The sequence below is a fragment of the Cynocephalus volans genome, chromosome 1 (genome assembly GCF_027409185.1).
Source record: "Cynocephalus volans isolate mCynVol1 chromosome 1, mCynVol1.pri, whole genome shotgun sequence".
Taxonomy (NCBI): Eukaryota; Metazoa; Chordata; class Mammalia; order Dermoptera; family Cynocephalidae; genus Cynocephalus; species Cynocephalus volans.
The window spans coordinates 90,018,313-90,034,806 of record NC_084460.1 but is presented as its reverse complement, the minus strand read 5'-3'; positions in this window follow the sequence as shown (position 1 = coordinate 90,034,806).

Sequence of the window (16,494 nt, the reverse complement as noted above, 5' to 3'; positions counted from 1 at the left end):
TTTGTTCGTAAAAGAAACCAGTCATCACATTAATGAGCCCGTTTATGATATTTATTGAGGTACAGTGATAAGCAACTAAGCAAAGAAAGCAAGGTCATGCAGAAATATTAAGAAAAGAATTTAAACAGTATGTACATCACCAAATTGGGAAAACACCTATATCCAAGTCTAAGCCGAGCTGGGAAGTCCTGTAACAGCGATCTGGAGTCCCAGTTATAATTGTCCAAGACAGTGCATCCACTCCATGTGTGAGATTTCAGAGGGTAGTTTGGGGAAATCCTACTTATATTACCTGGCCACAGACTGATAAATATCAGTCTGTGTGCAAACATGCAGCTATGATTATTTATAGGACCGTGCCCTTTTTCTAAGCAAAACCAACAGATGGCCTAAACAGATAAAAGGTGGCGCCCAAGGGAAGTTAAGGGGGAGGGCTAAGCATAGGAACGTGCACATTTGACCTTTTCAAGGGTTGGCCTAAGCTTGGAAATCCCCGCCTACTAAGCATATAAATATGATCTTTAGTGTTACAGTAAACAGAACTGCCTGACAGAACCCCCGCTGTGTGTGTGTGTGTTTGTTCCCTATCTGGGAGAGCAGTGGTGTGCTCACCCATCTCTTGGAATCTCTTTTCGCCCCACGTCCTGGGTGGGGGGGGGGAGAAAAGGGCAATCCCTTTGGCCCCAACCCTCTAGGGAAAGGAAAAACCTGTTGGGGTCCCATGCGGCCACAGCAGATGCCCAACAATTATTCTACTGATACTTTGATCTTTACTCTAAGTCTTCAGGAAGTTCTCCAGACCTGGGAACTGGCCAGATTCTCAAGGTTCAAGAAACTCCAGGACTTACTTTCCTTCTTATCTATTGGATATGACACATAGGCCTGTGCGCAGACCAATGCCCAACCCACAGGCCTGCATGCCGTTTCTGAGTGCTGCACATAGCCTATGCAGGGTCATTCTTCAGTCAGAGGCCTAGCAATGCCTCTGAAGCCTGAACAAGTCTATCAACCCTAATTTTCCCAAAAGTGGGAACACATGGAATGGTCTTTAACTGACTTGTTGGAATTCAGTTTATTTGGAATACCTTATGTAAGTATAAAATTTATTAATATAACTTTCTGAGTTTCAATCTAAGTTCTTCACATGGTCATGTTATTTCAATAATAAACAGTTACCATTGATTAATTATGTGCCACTTGAAAAGAATTCTTTAGCAATCCCATTCACTCACATAACTTCTGTCTTAATCCATATGCTGATGACTGAAAAAACTGTGTATTTTTCCACTATTTCTCTGCTGAATGCTGTACTTCTATCTGCAATTGTTTTCCATGCATATATGCTGATATGTCTTATGACATCTGAAATACCATACATCAAAGATGGAGATCATCACCTACTCCTAAAATTTGTTCTAGCACTACGGTTTCCATCTTGAATAGTTAATCAAAGTATAATAGTTAATCAAAGTATAATCAATCATCCTAACTTCCTCTTCTCCCTTCGCTCTCTATTTCAAGTTGATTCATTAAGTTCCATTTTGATTCTGTTATATAAGAAGCACTTGAATAAATCTACTCTTTGCCTCCACTGCTTTTACCTTAGTCTTTTATTCCTTTTTTCTTAATTACTACAACATTTTACTACAAAGGAATCATATCTAGTTTCTCTACCTTTAGTCTTATTACCATAAATTTATTCTCCACACTGAAGCACTGAGTGTTCAGTCTTCAGGACACATACAAAAATGTTACCCTAATTCTCAAAGCTCATCAGTTGTTTCACACTTTCCTTAACTAATATCTAAGTGCTTTACTTTGATTTACAAGACCTCCAATAACCTGGTCCCTGCCCAACTCAGCAGCCTTATCCTCTTACCTCCCTTCTAATACTTCATGCTCCAGTCGTACAGAACTTCTTTTATTACACTAAATATGCCGTGCTCTATTTTACCACTTAATGTCCATAATTCAATCACTTTTTATTGCATATGTGGGTTAATACATTGAATTTGTAATGGACCTATTTATGGGTTTACTATATCTTCACAAATATAACAACTTTAATTTATTTATTTTGTACTCTCCAACACTTTTGATAGTGAAAGAGGTGTTATTAGGTTCATGCTAGAAATGGAAACCCCAAAATAGCAGGAATAGCTGTATTTAGATAAAATAGACTTCAAGTAAAAAAAAAAAGTAAAGAAAAAGATAAGGAATGTCATTATATAATGATAAAAAGATTAATTCAACAAGAGGATATAACAATGTTAAATATACATACACCCAACTCTGGAGCACCCAGTTACATAAAGCAATTACTACTAAACCTAAGGGAAGAAATAGACTCCAACACAATAATAGTTCGGGACTTTAACACCACATTTTTGACAAAGTAACCTCACACTAAAATCATAAAAAGACCCAAGAAGAAAAGAAACCTACAGATCCTAATGATCACAGATGCAAAGATCCTTAGTAAAATACTAGCAAACAGAATCCAACAATACATTAAAAACATTATTCACTATGAAAAGTGGGATTCATCCCAGGAATGCACGGATGATTCAACATACACAAATCAATAACCATGATACATCATATCAACAAAATGAAGGGAAAATATATGATCATTTCAATAGACACAGAAAAAGCATTTCATAATATTCACCTGTGCTTCATGATAAAAACACTCAATTAATTAGGGATAGAAGGAATGTACCTCAACACAATAAAGGCCATATATGATAAACCAAGAGCTAATATCATGATAAATGGACAAAAATTGTAGGTTTTCCCTCTAAGATCCAGAACAAGACACTTTCTTCACTCTTATTCAATATAGTACTGAAAGTTCTAGCCAGCACAATAAGCTAAGAGAAAGCGATAATAGGCATCCAAATTGCAAGGAGGAAGTCAAACTGTCCCTATTTGCAGATGACATGATATTATGCATCGAATACCCTATAGACTCCACAAGAAAATTACTGGAACTTGCAAATGAATTCAGTATAGTGGCAGGATACAAAATAAACAAACAAAAATCACAACCTTCCTTTACACCAATAATACAATAGCTGAGGAAAAAAAATTAAGTAATCTCATTTACAATTGCTACCAAAAAATTAAATACCTAAGAGTAAATTTAACCAAGGAAGTGAAAGCCTCCTACAATGAAAACTATAAAACATTCATGAAAAATATTGAAGAGGACACAAATAAATCAAAAGGTATCCCATGTTCTTGGGTTGGAAGAATTAACATCATCAAAATATCCATAAGCAATCTACATATTGAATGTAATCCCTACCAAAATGCCATAGACAATTTTAACAGAAATAGAAAAGAATGATTTTAAATTTGTTTGGAACTTCACAAGACCAAGAATAGCTAAAGCAATCCTGAACAAAATGAACAAAGCTGTAGGCATCATACTTCTTGTCTTTAAAATATACTATAGAGTTATAGTAACCCAAGCATTATGGCATAAAAATAGACAAATAGAACAATGGAATGGAATAGAGAGCCCCCAAATAAACCCATGCATTTATGGTACACTGATTTTTGACAAAGGTACCAAAAATATACAGTGGGGAAAGGACACCCTTTCCAGTAAATGATGCTGGGAAAACTGGATATCCACATGCAGAATATTGAAACTAGATCCCCATTTCTCTCCATACACAGAAATTAACTCAAAATGGTTTAAACAGTTAAATTTAAGCCCCCAAACTATGAAACCACTAGAGGAAAACATAGGGGAAATGCTACATGAAATAGGTGTGGGTAGTACTTTTTTGAAGAAGACTACAAAGGCTCAGGCAACTAACGTAAAAATACGTCAATCAGACTGCATAAAACTAAAAGGCTTCTGCACAAGGGACACTATCAACAAAGTGAAGAAATAACCTACAGGATGGAAGAAAGTGTTTGCAAACCACACAGCAGACAAGAGGCTAATATACAGAATATATAAGGAAATCAAACAACTCAACGGCAAAAACAAATAACCCAATTAAAAACGGGCAAAGGAAATGAAAAGACAGTTCTCAACATAAGACATACAAATGGCCAACAGGTACATGAAAAAATGCTCAAAATTACTAATCATCAGGGAAATGCAAATTAAAACCACAATGAAATATCACCTCACCCCAGTTAGAATGACTGTTATCAACAAGACAGAAAATAACAAATGCTGGCCAGGATGTGGCAAAAAGGAACCCTCCTATATTGTTGGTAGGAATATAAACTGGTACAGCCATTGTGGAAAGCCGTATGGAGGTTTCTCAGAGAACTAAAAATAGATCTACCTTAAGACACAGCTATCCCACTACTTGGAAGGATAGCCAAGAATGGAATCAACCCAAGTGCCTATCAATGGATGAAAGGATTTAAAAATGTGGTATATATGTATGTGTATATATATATATATATATATATATATACACACACACAGAATGGAATACCATTCAGCTATAAATAGATATACTATCATTTGCAGCAACATGGATAGAACTGGAAATCATCATGTTAAGTGAAGTAGGTCAGGTACAGAAAGGCAAATGTTGCATGATCTCATTCATAAGTGGAATCTAAAAAAAAAAAAAAAAGGTGAAAAAGTGATTCTGCTAGAAGTAGAGAGTAGAATAATATTACCAGAGGCTTGGAGGGGAGGGTGTGGGAGTGAGGAGAAGTGGTGGACTAATGGGTACAAAACTGTGCTATCTAACCTAAGTGAATCATTCTGCAGTATGTGCATGCATTGAAACAACACACTGTACCCCACAAATATGTACAAGTAAATGCTAAAATAAAGTGTAAACAAAAGGAAAAATATAATTATGCTATGACAGCATGATAAACATGGATTCTCTCAGGCAAACTGTGCTATATGGTCACTCTACCTTCAATCCATCCTCTATATTATTTCGAATAATTTTTCTAAATGATTAATCTGATAATTGTGCTTATTCATATGCCTAAAATCATTTATTAGCTTTCGGATGTGCTTAAATCAACATGCTTCTCAAGACATTCAAGGCTGTTCATGTCTACTTCTCCACCTAACTTTCACTATTGACCTCCTCCCTTGTGAAGTCTCAAGTGTTTGCAACTCTCTGAAGGTGTCTCCTTCTCTCACTACTCTAAATGAGGCTTACTCTTCTGCTTCCTGAAATAACTACTTAGTCTCTAGTTAAATACCACCTTATTTTCAGACTTCAATCCCACTCAAAATTACCTTCCCCTATTTTTGACCACCTGCTCCTTTTATAGATTATAATAATGTGTGAATATTCTCATTACAGAGTTCTTATTTAGTCAATTAAATGTTATTGTCTTCATGATACTCTTAAAGGTTGAGAGGATACAGGCAGTTATGAAGTCCTTCCCTTCATATGGTTCACATTCTAACAGAGGAGACAAACAATAAATAACTAGTATACAAATTATATAATTTCAGGGAAAAGTATATGCTATGAAATTAAAAGGTTAGATCTAGTGATAGAAGTAGGTATTTTACAGAGGGTAATCAGAAGAAAGCCTCAGCTTATATTATAATTCCCAATTGGACTTTGGGCTCTTTGAGGATAGGTAACAGGTATTTTATTTCTGTATCCCCAGTAAGTAGCCTAGTCCTAATACTTTGTAAGTAGTCTATAAATGTTTTATTGTGAGTGCTGTAGACCCTATGCCCCCTGAAGCTCATCAAAGCTTAATCCTTACTGTAAATGTTGAGAATGGGAAATCCTATTATGGTACTTGAAAGGTGGAGCCTTGAAGAGGTGATTAGATTGTAGGACCATGCGGTAGTGAATGGATTAAAAATGTGGTTATGGGTGTGGTTCTGAGGGCTTTAAAATGTCAGTGCATGAGGAACTCTCTCTGCTCTCTCTGCTTCCACCATCTTGCATTGTGAGACCACTAGGTAGGTCACTGTTGCCAAAACCAAGGCTCTGACCAGATGGGTTCCCTGAACTTTGGACTTCTCAGCCTCAGAAACTGTAAGCAATACATTTCATTGTCTTTAAAAATTACCCACTTCTATGTATTTTGATATAAGCAACAGAAGTGAACTAATACAGTGAGTTATTAATGACAGTCCAAACATATTTGAAAAGAACCTGAATGCTTTTCATCAAATATTGTGTTTGTTAAAATATTTTTATATTTATTGTTTTTCACATTTCTTGTTTGGGTAAATATCAAGCTAAAGGTGAAGGAAAGGAAGATGAGGTAGAGTTACAATAAAAATTGGAATAGAATATACACTGATGTCACAATATAAAAAGAAAAATTTTAAAAGTATAGAAGGGACAAAAGTTTTCAAACAATATTATTAATTAAGTTGAATAGGAATGTAATGTGGAGTATACTAACATTTATAAAGCAAATGTATTTCACAGGGCCTAGTTTCCAAAGCCCTGTAGTTTCAGGTATAACCTAACCTTTTAAAATTACATATAGAAATGTTTAGTTGGCAAAAGACAGGAAACTTTCCCCAGGCTAAAGTCTCTGTTGTAACACAGAAAAATTGCTGGCTCAAGGACAGATGTCCTTGGAGCAGGTTAACCTACTGATTGATATGTTAAGAAAGTTGCTTTGTTGTTATGTAAAAATACTGAAGAAACTGCTGTAGGGAAAGAAAATGTTTTCTAAGAACAAGCTTTTGTTGGTGGATTGACTTAACCTTTTGCAAATTGCATTATGGAATGTCACTTTGTTATTTCACTGATGTTACCAGCTTATATTGTTAAACTATACTTAGCCATAACTCCACCTATGTTCCTTTCTGTCGGATCCGCCACCGGCTGACCCAAACAGCCCTTGCCTTGCTATCAGTCTCTCCCTTGGTGTCCCTTCTGGTGGGCGGGTGGATTGCCCAGATTCCTCTTTCCCCGGTCCTCGTTGAGAGGAGACGGAGGAAGACAGCCGTGAAGAGAGGTTAGCACAGCCGCCAGCCCCAACCAGACCATTAAAGGACACTCAGACGCAGCGGGGGTTCTGTCGAGCAGTTCCATTTATTATCACACAAGCACTTGCTTTTAAAGGCAAATGGGGAAGGGAGGTTTTTACATCCTCCAATCAGCTTAAAGATTATGAGAGCATGCATCCTGTCTCAATGCCTAGCTATTGCAATCACGCAGTGTTCACAGCGCAGAAGCGCGTATTTGGCCAATAAGGGCTAAGGCAAGGTTCCCGCAGACACTCCCACCCTACTTCCTCCCGGTGCCATCTTAGGCTGCCACGTTAATACGCCCTTGTGGGCCCATAATGGCACCGCTTGTAATGTCACTTAAGGTGGCATTAGTTTTTAAGGCCTGACATCTTTTCTGTAACTTTCTGGCCTGGAGAATAAATACTGAGACAGAATCCCAGTTGAGGGTTAATTTCCCTAATGAGGAATGCCTCTCTCTTGAGGGTCCCAAGAAATTAAAACCCTTCAGTATGTCTTACTGCTCAAAAGAAATGGGCTTTGAGTAATCCTTTTTGCATCTCCATTATCCTGTGTGAGGCAAAGCAACAATGTAAGGGTTTGGAAGTAAAGAAAAACATTAGAGATTTTCTGAATGATTATTTGTTCTGTTGTATAGAAAAACAACGAATTTACCTGTAGCCACTAATTTTAGATATAGTAAGAGATAAAAGTGAAAATTTCTCTATTGCTTAAGAAATAAGAAAATAATAATAGTGTCATGGTCAAAGAGGATGTATGGTATCTTAATTAATGGTAATAAACCCCTTTAATTGTGATATAATTATAACAGCACACAAAAAACTATGTCTGCCCTTTACATGCTTCAGCTACATTTTAATCCTTTTGTGCAGTGATATTATCTGTACCTACTGGGAAAACGTTATTGGCTACTGGACTTTTCAGTAGCATGTACTCATAGTGAAGTTATTTTCCTCCCTAATCTGTAGAAATGATATTGCCTCAACCATGCCCCCCTTCCTCCTTCTCCCACCCTATTTCCTTCTCCATTACCCCCCCACTCCACAAAAATATCTTAGAATGTAAAAAAATACTAATATTAATAAATAAATTTATAAAAGAAAAAACATTGCTTGCCAACTTTAGTTGGGCAAGGTGAGAGGCAATGAACAAAGATTTTTAAGTGCTTGGCAAAATAGAAAAAAAATATTTTTGTTGGGTTTCTATTGTGTATATAGTCAAACTTAAACATCAATATTTCATAGCATTTGTTTTTAGTTTCCTTTCTAATATCTTTTGGACAGTCCCAGCATAGCAATTACAACCAATCCAGAAAAGTTTTAAAAATTTAACACATGATCATATATTTGGGGGCTCTAATTACACATCTCATTTGTTTTTTAAAAGGAAATGGTAAAACTAGAATTCTGTTTGATTCCTTTACACTTTTAAATAAAGTAATATAGAATTCTCGGCACTAAATTTAAGTTAATAAAATCTATTCTTAAAATGTATTAGGTTAAATACAGAGAATATTACCATTCTAATTTCACTTTCTAATGTAAACATTTTATGTTTAGCCTCACAGTTCAGCATATTTTGGAAGTAACTCTTTTGAATAACACATCAAGGCTCTATTTGAACAATTGCTATGCAGTGTTGCTTTATCGCTATGCTGTTTTATAAAGCCCTTGTAAGCAAGGACACAGTATCAAGGCTACTTTTACATGGGTAAGTCAAGTAGTCACAGATTTGCTTTGTTTTTTAAGTATATTGTGTTAGTTTTTTTTTTTTTTTTTTTAATTTTATTTTGTCGCTATACATTGTGGCTGATTATTGCTCCCCATCACCAAAACCTCCCTCCCTTCTCTATTGTGTTATTTTTTAAAACATCACTGGGTATATATTGTAAGAAATTTAAAATTTAAAAAAATGTAGTTAGCAGTTTCTTCAAAGGTTGTCAGTGTCATCCAACAAATTGGAAATAATTAACTATCAAATATTGCAGATATTATTCATACATGTGTAAATACCTTTAGGATGAAATCTAGGCCATTAAACTTTGTACCTTTGAGCATTGTTCCTTTGATATTGAAGGGATAGAATTTGTACTATCACCAATAAAGAGAAGGAAAGATGGAACATGACATGAAGGTTGCACTAGATGAGAGAGGATTAAATTTGTGAGTTGATATTTTTAATATTTTATGTTCAGAAGCTTGAAAAGTCAGATTAGAAGCTAGGATTTAAGAGTGAGGAAAGACAGTGAAATTTGAGTGGTCTGGTGTATTTTTCATTCCTGAAAAATAAATTTAAATTATGTAAAGTAATATAAATTACATGATTAATTTTATCTTATTTGTCCCTAGTGAAAGATCACTTTAATAATGAACCATGATTTTTTTAATGACAAAATTATGTTATGTGAGTAGAAATAAAAAATATAAATGGGGAGAAATTATTTTAAAATCCCAAGGAGACATAGAAAGATTTACTTAAAACAAGAAATTTTAATAGTCAAATTTTTTATTAGTTGTATCACAACAATATTTTGCTTTATTTTAGATTTTATTCTAATCCAAATACCTGGGCTGAGGACATTCAGTTCTCATGGGGCCCAGCATTCTGTATCACTACTGTCCTGAAACAAGTATGTATAAGTTCTGGAATATTAATGTATATTTCCATAAAATTATTCTTAATCATAGATGTAGATATCTGCCTGATTTTCAATAATGGTTACTACTAAATAACCTTAATTTTTTCTAGGTCAGTTTATTGTGGATTGCACCATAGTACAATGATTATGATCATAGCTAATATGTATAACTAATCTGAAAAAATATATATGCTATCAAAATATTTTTGAAAAATAAGTTAATAGAGAAAAATATAAAGAGCATCTGTCATCTTCCCACTTTGAAATAGCCACTTTCAACACATCCACCGAATAGCCTAATGAACATTTTGATTTATTATGGTTATTTTTTTACAACAGTTGGATTTTACTACACAGACTATTTTATCTAATTTTTTTGTCACTTAAAATACTAGAGAACCTCTTCAGGTCAATGCTATATTAGCTCATTTAAAGAAGGCCTTTAATTACCCATTTGTTATTGATATTTTAATACCTACCCCGAAAATTCTTTGAGGGTATTATAATCTATATTGAGGGATACAAACTTTAATTTACAATGGCTCAATTCTTAGCAAAAGCTGTACTGGAAAAAAAAAAAAAAAGCTATTTAGAAAAGACAACCTGAAGAAAATTCCTTTTGAGATATGTGATAATGATCCCTTGGAGTCAGCCAGATGATCAGAGAGCTGCTACTTAAGGTCATGCATGGTACGAATTTGCTGAACTCTGCCTCAGCATGATGTTACAAACAACAACCTTTTGATGTTCTCTGTCGTTATTTTCTGCAGGCCTATCATTAAAAACATTCTTTACAACATATTGTAATAACTATTTCATGAGGATTCTTAGGGGAAAATGTGCTTCTGTTTATTAAGTAGCTTGTTTTTATCTTATGGGTGGAAGACAACTTAACCATTAGTATGTCTTTGTTATTGCTGATTACAAATTCCAAAGATTTGTGATCTTCCATTAGTAGTATTTTACATCTTGCTTATAAATGGCATTCATTTAAAAATTTAACACTATGTACCCTTATTTTTCCCTTACCTGATTTTTCTGTCACATTTTTCCCTTATTGTATACGTTTTATAAGCTATTTAAAATACTTTTTATAGAGAAATAAGTTAGAAATAATTATATAAAGTTATAGATAAATTAATAAAGAACAGTTTCTTCTTTTATAAAAGGATAATTTGGAGGGAAAACCCCACACTTTGGCACTTCAGAAACAAGACCATTAGCAAATCATTTAGTTTTTAAATGTGGCTAACTGGAACAGAGATTCGTGAACGAGGTACGCAGCTATGAAGATCATACTGCAGTGACTGTTAGTCTTGTGGCATTGTTACCACAAATGTGGACTTATAAACTGCCTTGCAGGAGATGGATCAAGTTCTAATGTGTTACCAATGTATTTTTTTTTTATTAATTTATCACCACTTTTAATATTATATAAAGGAAAAATTCCCTAGAATGTTACTTAAATTAATATTGACTTGAGACCAGAATTTAAGATTATATAAAAATTGAGCAATTTCCAATAATCTTACTCTGCTTTGTTTTGCTTTCATTTCTTTTTAGGGTGTAATGTCAGCAAGTACCTATGTCCTTGATGAAAATCGTATAATTACAAAACTGTAAGTAATTTCTAATTGATGATAAGATACATTAAGGATTTAAAATAAATTATTAGTAAGACAGGTTGAAGTTATATCTTAATTTACAAATACAAAATTCATTACTATTTTATCTACTAAAGGATGCTCAAGCAAATTTGAGCATGCTGTAACATAAAGAAATTAGGATGGAAGTCAGAAGACCTTGATTATAAAGCTACTACCCTCAGTGCAATCTTAAAGCACCGCTTCAATTCTACTTAGCCTCAAATTCTTAACAAAGTGGAGATAATAGTATTTTTGTTTCCTACTTTATTAAGTAGTTTCAAAGACCAAGTGGAGTTATTCATTAATATTATATTTTTGAAGTATATAAATAGTCAATGTTATTGTCAGTATTAGGTATCTAAAAACGCTGTCATGATACAATGCACCTATATTCAAAATAAAACCTGGCTTCACACCTAATTTATTTATATGCCTTTAACTCCACTGTACTGCCCTGTATTTTCTCGTTGTTTTCAATTCAAAACAGGAAATGTCTAAATGACATTTTTTATTCCACTTGAGATATTATTTGTAAGGCAGATAAATGTTAAAGTGCTCTCTGAAACATCTAATCCTCTGTTTCAGTAGAGCCTCCTCTTTCTTATAAAATTGCATTATTTCCATGGAATCTTTCAAAAAATAATGAAGTATGTAGTAAGTACAGTATGTATTACCATATACAATTTACCTATGGATTTCTATTATATCACAATTTATTCTGACCTTCAAAAATTACCTTTTAAGTAATAGTAAATGATAATTTTAGTTCCATGTTTACTTATTTAATTTATGCAATTATTCATGAATATGTATGTCTGTGCATTAAATGTTATGTGTAAGTGTATATATATATGCCTTATAATGTATATGTGCATGTGTTTATATCTGTGTCAGCTTATAATAAGAATTTCCATTTCACATGTTTTATTACTTATTTTTATGGCTATATAACATATAATATTTAAAATAATTATTTATTATTTAATGAGTAAGGAAGTCTTAGAATTTAAGACAAATCATTTTCTCCAGTTTTTGGGTTTCACAAAGAAATTCCTTTTTAGAAAAAAAAAATTATGTTTTAAATGCTATAAAACGTTAAGCATTATCATCCAGATTTCATGAAAGCTTAGTTTTATCATTAGTAAAATGAAGCACTCTGAAACCAATGATCTCTAATGATACTGAGAAATCAATAACGCTCTAAAAAGGTCATTTCTGTTTGTTTTCTCAAAAGTAAGCCTTTTTTCACAGTTTATTCTTCCATTTTGAAAAATAAACTGTAATTGAAGTCTATGTAAGTTGAAATAAATGTTTTGTCTTTCTTGATAGTTTGTTTTAAAAAACCCTTGAAACTTTATGCTAAAAATTTAGTAAAGAAGCATGTATTCTTATCCACATATTTGCATTTTAATTAATTTTGTTTCAGGTTAACAGAAATATATATTGAGATTTTTTATTTAGAATAATAAAAATAAGGCCTTGGAATCTGTTGTGTAAAAGTAATTTTATTTTTCATCTACAATCAGTAAGGGGAGAAAAAAAATCACAGATAAAACAAGGCATTTAAATGTCACTACCACCAGACAAAATAGCATTACATTTAAAAGAAGATTACAGTTTTCCTACCCAACAACCTGCTGTAGCCACACAGAAAAAATTAAAGTTAAGAGTTTCATGGATAACAATCTAAAGCATGATTTCAAAAGAAACTCACTAGTATTAAATTTTGTCATAAGGCCACTTGTTGTATACAAGTTTAGAGCCACATCTAAAGAGAAGTCAGTTTTCAAATTTTTAGTGTCTGTATTTGAAGAAAAATTTCTTAATCAGATGCTTTCTAAGAAATAAACAGTAATCAGATATGGAACTATAAGCAGTTTTTGACTCATGACCAAAATTAAATTTGGAAAAACATTATACTAGATAATTTATGACTTAGGATTTAAATTACAATGTGTTTTTTTTTTTTTTTTTTTTTTTTGGATTTTCATTCTTTTCATAATATATTGCAGTATTTTATTTTGGTTAGAAAGTTTCAATTATTTCTCTGATAAAATTACAGATAAAATGAGAATTCATTGATTTTCCCATGTTTAATTCTGATTGTGGTGATGAATGGGAGAGGAAAATCATCTATTGTAGAAAATACAATTTAAAAATATTTGCAAATTATACCTGATAAAGGACTAATATCCAATATACATAAGAAACTCAAACAACTCAATAACAAGAAAAAAATAATCCTATTAAAAAATGGGTAAAAAATTTAAATGGACACTTCTCAAAAGAAGACATGCAAATGTCCTACATATATACGAAAGAATGCTCAGCATCACAAATTATCAAGGAAATGCAAGTTAAAACCATGATGAGATATCACCTCACACATGTTAGAATGTCTATTATCAAAAAGATAACATGTGTGTGAGGATATGGAGAAAAGGAAACCCTTATACATTGTTGGTGATAATGTAAATTAGCACAGTCATTCTGAAAAACAGTATGGTGGTTCCTCAAAATACTAAAAAGAGAACTACCATATGATCTAGCAATCCCACTTCTGCGAATATATGAAAGAAATTGAAATCCGTATGTTGAAGAAATATGTGCATTCCTACAATCATTGCCGCATTATTCGTAATAGCCAAAATATGGAAACAATTTAAGTGTCCATCAATGGATGAATGGATGAAGAAAATGTGGTGCATATATATACACAATGAAATTCTATTCGGCCTTTAAAAAGAGGCAAATTTTGTCACTTGTGACAACATGCTGATGTTATGTTTACATAAATAAGCCAGGCACAGAAAGACAAATATCGCATAATCTCACTTACATGTGGAATCTTAAAAAGTCTAATTCATAGTAATAGAGAATAGAATGGTGGTTACTGAAGACTGGTGTGTGGGGTAGGTAGACAAGGAAACACAGGAGTTGTTAGTGAAAGGGTGCAAAGTTTCAATTAGAAAGAAAGATAAGTTTTTGAGATCTATTGTACAGCATGGTGACTATAGTAAATAATTACGTATTTAATATTTCAAAATTGCTTAAAGAGTAGATTTTAAATGTTCTCACCAGAAAGAAATAAGTATATGAGGTGATGTATATGTTAATTAGCCAGAATTAATCATTCACAAGGTATACATGTATCATAACATTACATTGTATCCCATTACTATTTACAATTATTGTTTGTGAATTACAAATAAAATAATCTGATTCTTATTCATTAAGAGAGTAATAGGTGATACAACAGCTTGAGTCATTTCTGTGCATTATCAAAATAAATAAGAACTACAAAATTTATCATCACAATTTCAAAGTTATAAAATAGTTTTGCATGCATTGTTTAATTGATGATTACAGCAACCTTGAGATGGAGGGTTGGTGACCCATTTGTTCTATTGGAATCAGAGAGTTTATATGATTTCTGTAGACTCAAAACTAGTGAGAGGGATGGGATTCATATTTAGAGATTTTGATTTTAAATTAAGCATTCTCTTTACTAATTTATAATTTTCAATATCATAAAAACTTAATCTGTTTTTTGAATCATTTATTCAATAAACATTTATTGTACACAAGTTTGTACTAATTATGACCTCAGGAGTAGAAAAGCACATAATTATAATGACTCAATTTCTGCTCAACAAGAACTCACAGTATACACAAGAAATAAAAGGATACTTGTTATTTTCATGACCAAAGTTAGTTAACCAACTATTCTAGTATTTAGTTCATTTTCTGTCATAAACTTTTTGTGTCATGAATTACATGAAATGGTAACTCACCAAAATTTGCTTGAGCTAGTGCTACTCGAGAATAACGTTTGTTTCATTTGCTTTATTTAAGATATACATATAAATGTATGTTTAATACCAAGCACAGTGGCTGGCGCTGTGAGAATTATTAGTAGTTATAATGATAGTGAAAATTTAAATAGATTTTATAATAATAGTGAAAACCATTCGTAGTTAATATATGTCTGCCATAATGAAAAATCACGTTAGTTACATATGCTGAGTAGAAAATTTTCCAAGAGAAGTATTTCATTTCTCTCTTCAAAAAATCCTATTGACAACTTAAGAGGTCAAGTAAGAACCACTGTGAAATGGATTGAAAAGATTACTGGCATAATTCATCATTTATATATTGTATTACTAAAATACAAGACTTTTTGGACTTTAAATGAATGCCACACGTGTCTTTGAAGTTCACAAGTGATTTCCCAATCATAATGAATGCAGATCCTGATTCAAAATCTGTTTTTCAGTAGAAAATAAAGAACATTTAAGTGAATGCTAGGAAAGTGGTTGCCTACATACGACAACAGGATTCCTTTTTTTTGACTTTTTAACTTAGTCCCCACCTTAATTTTTCATGCTACAGTACGTTTTCCCTTTTCCCCCCTCAACTAAATACTTCATTACCATAATACTTGGTTCTAGATACCCGTTTTGGAATCAAACAGGATTAATTCCAATTTGGACTCTGATTCAAACTAGTCGTGTGACTGTGAGTAAGTTATATAACCTTTCTATGATTCTCTTCTGTCAAATGGTGATATTAAAAAGCCTCAAATAGTTAATATAAAAAACTCATTTAGCATATGTAGTACATATACCCCAAGTTATAATTATAACCATTATCATCATCCATGTTATTATGAGTTAAATTGTGAGATGTAAAATTATTTTCAGCAGGATTGAACAACAAGAAAAGTATTATAACAATAAGAGTATTGTATTCCATTTCTACCAATAATAGACTATAAACCATGCTGTTTAGGGAATATAACACTGACCTCAAATTACTTCTAGATGGTAATTCTTTTTATTATTATAGATAGAGACAGTACACCTTTCTTATTGCTAATAAATAAAGTTTATGATATAATTGTTTCACAGCTTTCTTTTATCTTTCAGTAGCATATAGTACAAGTTTAGTAAGATTTATTAAGTGATAAACTGGTGACTGACTACATGAATTGTTCTGCACTAAATGATGATTGTGTCCCTCCCTCTCCCAAAGGTTCTCTTTATATTTGGACTCAATCTTCAGTTGGGAAAGTCCTGTACGGTAGAATGTAAATAGACACGGATGCATGTTAAGCATCAGAAGTTTTTAAAAAGTCAGAAAAGAATAATCATGTTACAGAATTCATATCATATAAAATCCAAATCTTATCATTCAACTTGATAATATTTACCCCTCCTTACTTTTTAACACTCTCCTAATTGGCTTCTGTT